The 9,491-nt window shown below is 40.1% G+C and overlaps 1 long non-coding RNA gene across 1 annotated transcript; it reads left to right on the forward strand.

Annotated features, from left to right (window-relative positions):
- The first annotated feature begins 4,460 nt into the window (after nucleotides 1-4,460).
- On the forward strand, nucleotides 4,461-9,125 carry LOC111250239 (uncharacterized). Its single transcript, XR_002673233.2, has 4 exons — nucleotides 4,461-4,838; nucleotides 6,003-6,194; nucleotides 6,507-6,613; nucleotides 7,759-9,125. It is a non-coding gene; the product is annotated as an uncharacterized LOC111250239 (long non-coding RNA).
- The last annotated feature ends 366 nt before the right edge of the window (nucleotides 9,126-9,491 follow it).

Here is a 9,491-nt window from a genome sequence, read left to right on the forward strand (position 1 = left end):
AATGAACGAAAGCTACTCTGGCCCGCTTAACATTAGGGCAATGCATACTGATGTCAATTATAAGAGTATTCTACTTATTGGCAATCTTTAAAGTATGAAAGATTTTTTTTTAAATTTTAAAAAACGTTTTTTTTTAAATAAGCCACTTTTATCCTAGCGGACATAATTAGCGCATTGGCTAGTACAAACAAGACAATGTCTTGTTGTTGCAAAACGTTGTTTGCAATCACAAGATTTCCAACACCGCACGCATATAGTCGGGTAAAATAGGTCGAAATTTAAGGTGTCCACTCTATCGAATGCATCATAAAACAATGTATATTAAATTACAACACCTTCCATTTCTTGAATTCAAGTCGTAAGACCCTGATAAGTGTAGAAGGCCTTTTTACACAGTTCGAAATTTAACCAAACTGGTTCATAATGTTACAACGCTTTCTTATGACTAACAAAATTCAATCTAGCCTTAAAACCACAACACTTGGAAAAAACGGCCAAATTTTGAAGTATGGTATGAGCTATAATGTTTGAGGTCTTTTAAAAATCAATATGTTTAGTCTTGCAGCTAAAAAAAAAAAGACCGCTTTGAAGCTTTCCTATTACTCTTGTGTTTGGATTTGCTGCCTTCGAGTGTGGTCTGCTGTGTCGTTCGGATGAAGGGGTGACCTCGTGAGAGCGGATGAGCCATGCGCCGAAGTGTTTGATATTTTCGTCTTCTCGTCCCCATCTTTTTCGTTGTCATTGAGAGTGAATTAGCATCTCGCATGAGTCTAGATCTGGTTTACAACCCTCGAGGCTTTTCGAATCTTTGCCTGCGAAATATTCGATGGCTTTGGTTATTTTAAAGGGTAAACCGTGAAATAAGGAGGCGCCAAGATGTGACGATCGACCGTAGGATGATGTTGCCTAACACGAAATGAGTCCTCCTGTATACGATTTTTCTTTTCGATGAACTTTCCAGATGGGCTTTGGCTTAATTTTTTTGTTTTTGCTTTTTTGCTGCTAATAAAATTAACTTGAACAGAATTTTTTGCTTACTCATGACTTACGATGAAACTAAATAGTAAAGCTGGAACAAAATACTATAAGACAAAAATCCATGTTTCCTTGTATTAGCCAAGTTACATTACTGTAAGTTCTCTTCTATGGGTATCTATCTATTTTTATTAGTGACGCTGAAAACGAAATCGTTTCCTTTGTTTGAGCGCCAAAATTAACGGCGAATAGTATAAATTTAGAGGGTGAGGTTCGGTTCCCTCTGCGGCGTTTCCTACCGGCTTCGTTGTTCCTGTCGTTGTGTAAGACACCCAAGAGATTTGCCATGCTGTCGGATTCGTATTCTTGTTGATCCATCTCGACAGCTATCGGCTTACTTCAGTAATTTATGGCATAAGAGGAACGCTTTTTTTGTACTGAGTCCTGCTCACGCAGACTCTTGTGTAGCTAAAACGACTGATAAATAATATGGGCACATCTTGTTCCTGTTATGTTGTGCAGATAATGCAGAACTGCCAAGACCTCCTTTGCTATATTTAGCGATATTACAATGGCAAATATGGGATAATTCAGCCAACGATGACAAAGCTGAAATCTCCGCTAAGGGGACATGGTTGTACATTGTCGTCCGTATTTGCCTTATCATCGTTCGTTTGTTCCAATGAAGACGGAGTCAGAAGGGTCGTCGCAGTGCACACCCGTAGTATTTGCCGCGTGATAGCTCATCGTGAGAGTTATATCAGATGCGTATATAGCTGTTAATTGATGAATGATTCCGAACGTTTGATGAAACGTTGTGATGTTTCTTAGACAATTTAGGTGAGCCATATGACCGATTCTCTTCGTATATGAACGAGATTTTGCTTCCATTTATTCCCGTTTATGGCATTGAACGAAAAATAAACAATTTACCTAAAACGTACCCTTTTCTTTCGTGAGAAGTAAGTTACTTATTACTAAATTATATAACCTTAATTTTTTCAGTTTTTTCTCTGTATGTAGGACCCTCTCAGGTTCATGCTCATACAATCCTTGCAAACGAGTTATAACACACGCTTCTGCATGACGCATCGAACGATTTCACTTGCTTAATCATAAATAGATTATCAAATAACTACGCAAAATGTTTGCCATTGTTAGTAGCACTTAAATAATGTTTGAATATTATCGAGCGTTGGTTCTTGAGGTGATGGGTCATAAACGTGCTTTCTTACCTACCTTGTGTATACTGCAATAAAGTAGACAGCTGCACCCATTTCAGGCATTTTACTGCCATAATTTGTAGCAGCTCTATTGGTGTGTGAGGTAAAATACGAATGAGTTTGGAGATTTGTTTGATTCTGTCGCGGCGCCAGACTATAAGGGGTTCAATTGAGTAAATTATAGTATTGCGATGTAGTCGCGCAATCATTCACCATCGTATCTTCACCTTCAATAAACAACAGCGTGTGACAACTCGGACATCGTATAATAGGAGGAAAATATGTACAATTCTGGCAAAAGGATCATGTAATAATGACAAATAAATCACAAGCGGAATTTCGAAATAATCTTCATTTTAGTTTCGAAATTAGTTTCGGGCATCCTCAGATCTGTTTCAGTGCCTAGTTACGATCTGACTAAGAAAAAAAAAATGCGACGTGTGAGGTTTTTTTCTTATTGTTTTATTGTTGTTGGCATGGTTTAATTTGCAGCGACATACCTAAATGTTCCTCTAAATAAATGACCCTATCATTTAGTAGTTAAGTTTATATGTTACATTTCCATATTTTATATCCAGAAGTTGAGTTAGCATTGTAGCAAATGTAACGAAGGTGCTCACTATAAGATTCGTGCCTTCTCGTACTCAGAAATCATGGCGAAAACCATGATTTCGGCATGCTATTAAATCGTAGCACGAAACTTTTACAGATGTACCTTCAGCGTTGCAAGGTACAGCATTAAAAGCATTTACTGTCGTTTTGTGTACAATTTTGAGATCTTTTTTTTTTTTTGTCTCATTTATTACATTTATAAAAATGTTGACACATTTGTTAATTCATTCTACATTAGTTCTTTAAATCTCGATGTGATCCTTTGTTGTGTAAATTCATATCAAGCGTTCTCATGGAATACTGATTAAGCGGACGCCCAAACCCGAACGCATGACGAACGCGCGTTTACAATACGAGCCTTGTTACCTGCTCAGCCACCAGCAGAGCCGTTGAAACTCCATATTTATTTAACATAGCACATTGGTTCAGTAAAAGTCTAGAGAAGTAGTCATTGCAAGAGCAAAGCACTAAATATAATTCTAGAAACGATAACATTTTCCGTTTTTTTTTTTCAGTAAATACTTACTAATGATGCAGTAAATAATTAGTACATTCTATCGTTCTGCATCGTGTTTCATAGAATAACAACTTCCGACGGTGTAGTCGGCATAGTATTTTCGTGTTAGCGAATTTAGTACTTATTTTAAAAATGTAAGCCTCTCAAAAAAATCAAGGAATCGTACAACCCTGTGTGATACACTATCATGCACCTGCGTATTTGGTTGGTCGGAACAGCTGGAGACAGGATCGCAACTTCACAGTCCATTTTTTGTTGGGCGGGAAATATCAGTCTATGAAGGAGCAGGGTTTCCGTGTAAGTAACCTGCTTGGTAGCGAGTGCTTTGCGTAGTAAGAAAAATCTGTCGTTTTCAAGAAATTTTCACTAGTACTTAAACGATCGAATTGTCGCCGATTTAGCAGCAGCGTCCTACCAACGCAGGACGCTCAGACGTTGTGTTTGTGGGTTGCTGTACTTAAGCGATGAATGTTTCCATGCCCAACCAATGACCCTGAGGATAAAATGCAAAAAGTTGGGTGAAAGAAAGGTGGGAAATTGTGGGAAAATCTGAAAGACTCTGTTGTAGTTGAGCTAACAGCTAGTTTAGCGATAAAAAAAATCAAAGGCGGCCTAAAGCTTTATATGATGTGATGTATTAAGGTAAAAACATGGCAAAACTGTTCTCTATTCGCATGAAAGGGATGATCAGCTCTATTTGTTATGATTTTCTATAAGCCAAATTTTGTAGTAAAATAACCTAGTTTTTCGGGAAGCAGACAAAACGTACATAGGAGTTACCGTTTGCCTCACCTTGGCAGCGTATGTTCCACCGGATATGAGCTGCATTAAGACTGTGTGATCTGAGAGAGACGTATTGCTCAGGTAACGGCTCGAAGCCAACCAAGCTATTTACTCTGAGGTTATGAAGCGAACAAGCTTCGATGATCGAAATTCAAAAAGATGTGAATGTTAATGTATTTCTCTACGTTTGATAAAAAAATACTGCTGCGGGGGTATCTATTTTCCCGGAAACCACATTTGTGATTGGTGACTCAGTTAAAATCTAATAGGCGCTTTAAGTGCAGTGTTACAGCTTTTATGGGTAGTCTGCCCTTGTGCAAAACGAAGTTAATCGTATTCGATTCGATATAAGTGTGCAAATAGTTTATAGAAAGAAGACGCATCTGAACCTGCACAGAAAAATCTACCAAGTGATGCTTTATATGCCTTGAAACAAGGATAAATCGTTTTTTTGGCCTCTGATTGATACGGATATAGCATTGGGGAAACAGACGCTTGCTGAACTACCCCCTTTTAGCTTCGTTCCGGGTTTCTGGATCCTGGAATATCATTATTCTAGTTTCGGTGTGGCCTGCTATGTTTGTGGTCGTTCGCTGTCCGAGCTATGGATTAGGACAAGACAGCTGGCAGATGACAGGTGCAGTCAGCTGTGCGTTGGCGTTGATAGATTCCGATCATATACAGGGTTTGGTCGACGAAAAGCTTGAGGAAGGCCCAGTTTGCAAACGGTACGTCTGCATAGCATAGCTGACAGGCCTGACGAAAATCAACAATCGCCAAGGAGACGATAGAATAATATTGACGTAGACCGAATGATGGAGTTGGAAAATAGAGTTTCCCCCAACTGCTAGCTACCATAGCCTAAAGACTTAATTATCGTATGCCGCTCTGTACATTCGTTCACGATCGTTACCTAATTACCACACGAATGTCAATGCCACCTTCGATAGTGTGAGTATGTGGCATAGAACGAGTGAATGTTATGGCGACAAGCTACGAGAAGCTCGACATACGCTAACTAGAAAACTACGTTCCCCTCATTGACTAGCACGCGTGGCCATCAAAAGGAAAACAATCTGATAACTATTCCAGTCTCACTGGAGTCCTACACGTAGTATTAAACTTATCCAATCGATTGCTTTATGACGTTTTGCGTTCGCCTACGCGCTATTATACTGACGCTTCTGTTTTATCATTTGATAGAATGCCATTATAATTTACGCTCCGGAAACAATTGGTATTGTAGTTTAATTGAACTTAAAACAATTATCTTCCAACTCGGTGCGCCTCACGTAAAACGTTTTTCTATTGAATAGGGTTTGTGCGTATAGCTTTTAATGTGGACTTTATATCAGTTAGTTTTTATAGTTACATTCAAGCACTCTGGGGTTAGTTCGATATACAAACGAGAACAATACACACCAAAATTTAAATACGACCCAACCGGAGCCGTTAAAACCTCAAGGACCACCCTAGAAAAATACTATACCGCCTTCTCTCTGGATTGCTGGGATTCTAATTGTATGCTTATTACAAGCAACCGGTGATGACATCGTAGTAATGCGTTTGCCAATTCAACTTAAAGATACGTAATAATCTGGGTTGAAAACTAGCCACGGACACTATTTGATGTTGGGTAGCCTGTGCATGTCTCACGTGTTTGTGTCTAAGTGCACGTTCAAGCAGTCAATCATGTACGTACATACGAAAACTGAAATAATAGGGATATTTGGGGCGGAGGGGGGAGAGGGGTATGTATTTGTTTGCTAAAGCACTGACTGTTTGTGCGTTTCTCTGCTGCCGCAGTAATACGTGTTTATGCTGTCATTTCATTGTACAGACTCGTTTACTTGATGCTAGCATTTAATCAGGCCTCGTCATGTACATTATAGGCTTTCAGAGTCCGAATTCGGTTTCATTTCGTTGCAAGTCGTCGGCGTTCAGCTTCAAATACACAGACAAGCGAACAATATTCTTTACACAAAAGTGTGCTTGTGTAAAAATACTTTGTACAGTACGGTAAAGGATCAATCGTGTGTACAAACTGTGTGAGGAAGGTATCAAGTTCCTGGACACTTGACAATGTAAGTTCAATTCTATAGCAGTACTTTAATCCTGGCCATTGTCGATCAATTTTACTTAGGTCTCCTGCCGACCCTAACTTATATATTTTATTCTACAACACCACTCGATTTTTTTGAACATATAGTTAACCCAATATTTCGTGTGCTGTGTATACAATTAGATCGTAGTGTAGTCTTTTTCTGTACTATAAACATTTTATTTAAAAAGCGCTCGATCTTGTGTGGTTGAGGTAACTTCGAATATTGGACTCGTACTACCATATCAGTGCCAATTAAAATACATTATTCTTTCTGTTCACTGAATGATTGAAGCGCGTATACCTCGTTTACCTAATGGCGTACGATCGTATCCAGCGACTACTTGGGTAATCATCAAACAATCTACAGGTGCAACACACGTTTTGTCTACCATGTTTAAGGTATTCGTTATAGGCATATATTTCCCCTTGACTTACTAATAATATATAACCTAGAAACTCATAGTAACCCCTATCTCAAGTGTTTTACCCCGTACTCCGCTTTTTTTCCTTGTGTAAGTATACAACGTAAATGCGTACATCCGTTCTGATTTTATAGGACAATTATACTTGTCCACGGTTCCAAATTGCCTTCTGCCAACCAAAACCGCTATGGCAAGCCTATTTTTTTTCTAGTTAACTTTAATTCTATGCCGTATCAAGCACATATATCGATCGCGCCTAGTAGGTAGTGCACTGTATTTCATACAAGATATTATACAATATGAACGGACCAAATAACAGGTGCCATATCCAGAATGTTTTCTGACGCTAAGAGCGTACGATATGGTATGATTCTTGCTACTTCTAACCTTCGGTAAACATATCGATACTATTGTACATCGGTTTGTATTAAGCGATTTTATAGCTTAGAGTCAACATATAAATGCGCAGTTTTTATATATATATATATATATATCAATTTGTGTATTTGTCCTGCTCCGTCCTGCCCTGTGCAATCACTCCTCACATCAAAAGTGAGTTCGGTCAAAATTTTAGATGCCGCTGTCACCGTTAACAGCAATCTTAGCATCTTCCCGCCACTGGGGAAACACCATCGGTTGGTAACCCATAAAACGAATTCATCCGAACGAAGTCAAAACCTTACCACCTCCAGTAATAGCAGCGGTTATAGAATCGTCCAAGACTAGCGAACAGACCGACCGACAGACGAGCTGCTATCTGATATTGCTAATGCAGCACCAGTAGCAAACCCTTGTTGGGAACAGCGGTAGCACACGGTCGAGCAAACTGCGGTACGGGGGCATAGATCGAGTAAAATGAGAACGACAAGCGAGGCTTGGGCAGCAGCAGCAGTTCGAAGGAAGACTCAGAGGAGGCTCCAGCGCGGCCAGTTTGCGAAGATCTACACAGACCCCTCCTGTCCGTCGTTTGAAGTTCTGTTCCGGGTTTGCAGAGCTACAGTAAGCTGGCCAGGCTAGAACAACCCTACTCATGGCCAGCAAATACCTGGTCGCACATTTTTAAGCTTTGGTGTACTCTTTTTCTCTCTGACTCTTTTCTCGCTTGTTCTCTATCTATTCCAGAACGCAAATGAAAATAACGAATGGTGCAGTCAACCGCAAGCTGCATAGGTGGGCAGATGTACATCGGCTTTCGTAGAGCTACGTACCCAGGTAGGCGCCTAAATGAGCGGTTAGCCAACTAGGTGTGAAAGTGATGCTGCGGCTATCGGCTGCGTAAAAAGCCCTATAGGAAAACCTGGGAAAGGCTTGTTGGAAGGACGCCAACAAGCCAATGAAGCAAGTCACTTGTTTGTGTAGGAGACAGGCTGACCGGGACCAGCATCTATGTGTGTGCATGTAGGCGTGACAAAATGGGCATGTCTCTGCGTATGTGCGTGTGTATATGCCTGCAAGCCGTTGACCCCCCCCCCCCCCCAAAGTCTAAATCCCAGGCCCTTGTCGAAATCGCTGTAGACAAAATTTGGCTTCGGGCCCTAGGCGATGAAGGTGCCAGGCCAATGGTTTCTCAAGCAGTTGCAGAAAATAGCGGTAGTAGTAGTGTTGGGCCAGGGACGCGTCGGTGACAGGGTTGGAAAACCAAAACGAATGAAAATATGTAGCCTAGGAAGTGGCAGGATAAGGAAAGATTTACTACGGAAAGGGAGTGTAGTGTAACTGATTTAGACGTAGACCGAAAAGTGTAGCTGATTGAGAATATGCTGTGTCAATTGGCGGTAGGATTGAGAATGAGCACGCTGCAGACAGGATATAGCCGAAATGTAAGGGAACGTTGAGAACAATAAGATCGGGTGCAACGTTATGTTTCTGTCTTTATGGTGGCCTAACAGGAAGCCAAATTAGGTGACCGCACTAAAGGTCCGTAGTTCATTCGACATTAGGTCTTCTGGCACTGCCCTGGTACCTGAAAGCACAAAATGTCCCAGTCAGGAAGATTTCGGGTTCCAGGTGAACTTAAGTTGCAGGTGATAGCTCGTTGAACAGGTGAAGTCTAAAGCCTGTATGCGTACGTTGCGTATACTCGAGGCTTACAAGGGTACAGTTGTGCATTGTAATCAACTCAGAGCTTTCGCTAAATTCCAACATTAATTCGTCACTTTGAGAACTACTTAAAGACTACAACTCTTCCAACTGCAGAAACGATAACCGCTATTTCATCGCATCGTCAAAATCCATCTGAATTTCCACGACGTTCGGCTTGTCTTCGACGGGTGCTGTTCGGAAAAGGTTCTCCTATACCAAATTTCCATTCTACTGTTCTAAGTGTTTAGCTCTGCACTAATCGTACTCCTATTAGTAAGATGTTTTTAATTTAAGAAGCATTTTTTTTTTTACGTCATAGAAAACTGGATACGTTATGATGCTACACCATTTAATGTAATTAATGTTTTTTTTAGAAAATATTCTACGAATCAGCAATTATTTTTTTTTGGATCTAGGAAATAACGTGCTGTGATCCTCCATTATTATTTCCTTCCTATTTGATATAATAAATACTCTTATTCTATATATTATTTTAGACAGGATGTAATTCATGACATTTCTGTTTTGCTTTCATTTTCCTCATGTTGCCTATCCACATGCGAAAGGTAGTACATCTAAACCTCGAGATTATATAACTTGACACAATTTTTCAAAAATGCGGCGTCTTGACTGAAATCCACCAGTCAATTCAGCCTTGCTTGTCAGATGTTTCCCATCTCTCTGGCAAGTATAGCACACTATTGTAAATATGGGAACTTTTATAGAAACTGGTTGCTTTCGCTTCGATATAAAATAGCGTATTTTAGTCCCTC

This window comes from Varroa destructor, unplaced genomic scaffold (assembly GCF_002443255.2).
Source record: "Varroa destructor unplaced genomic scaffold, Vdes_3.0 BEIS01000004.1, whole genome shotgun sequence".
In the NCBI taxonomy this organism is placed as follows: domain Eukaryota; kingdom Metazoa; phylum Arthropoda; class Arachnida; order Mesostigmata; family Varroidae; genus Varroa; species Varroa destructor.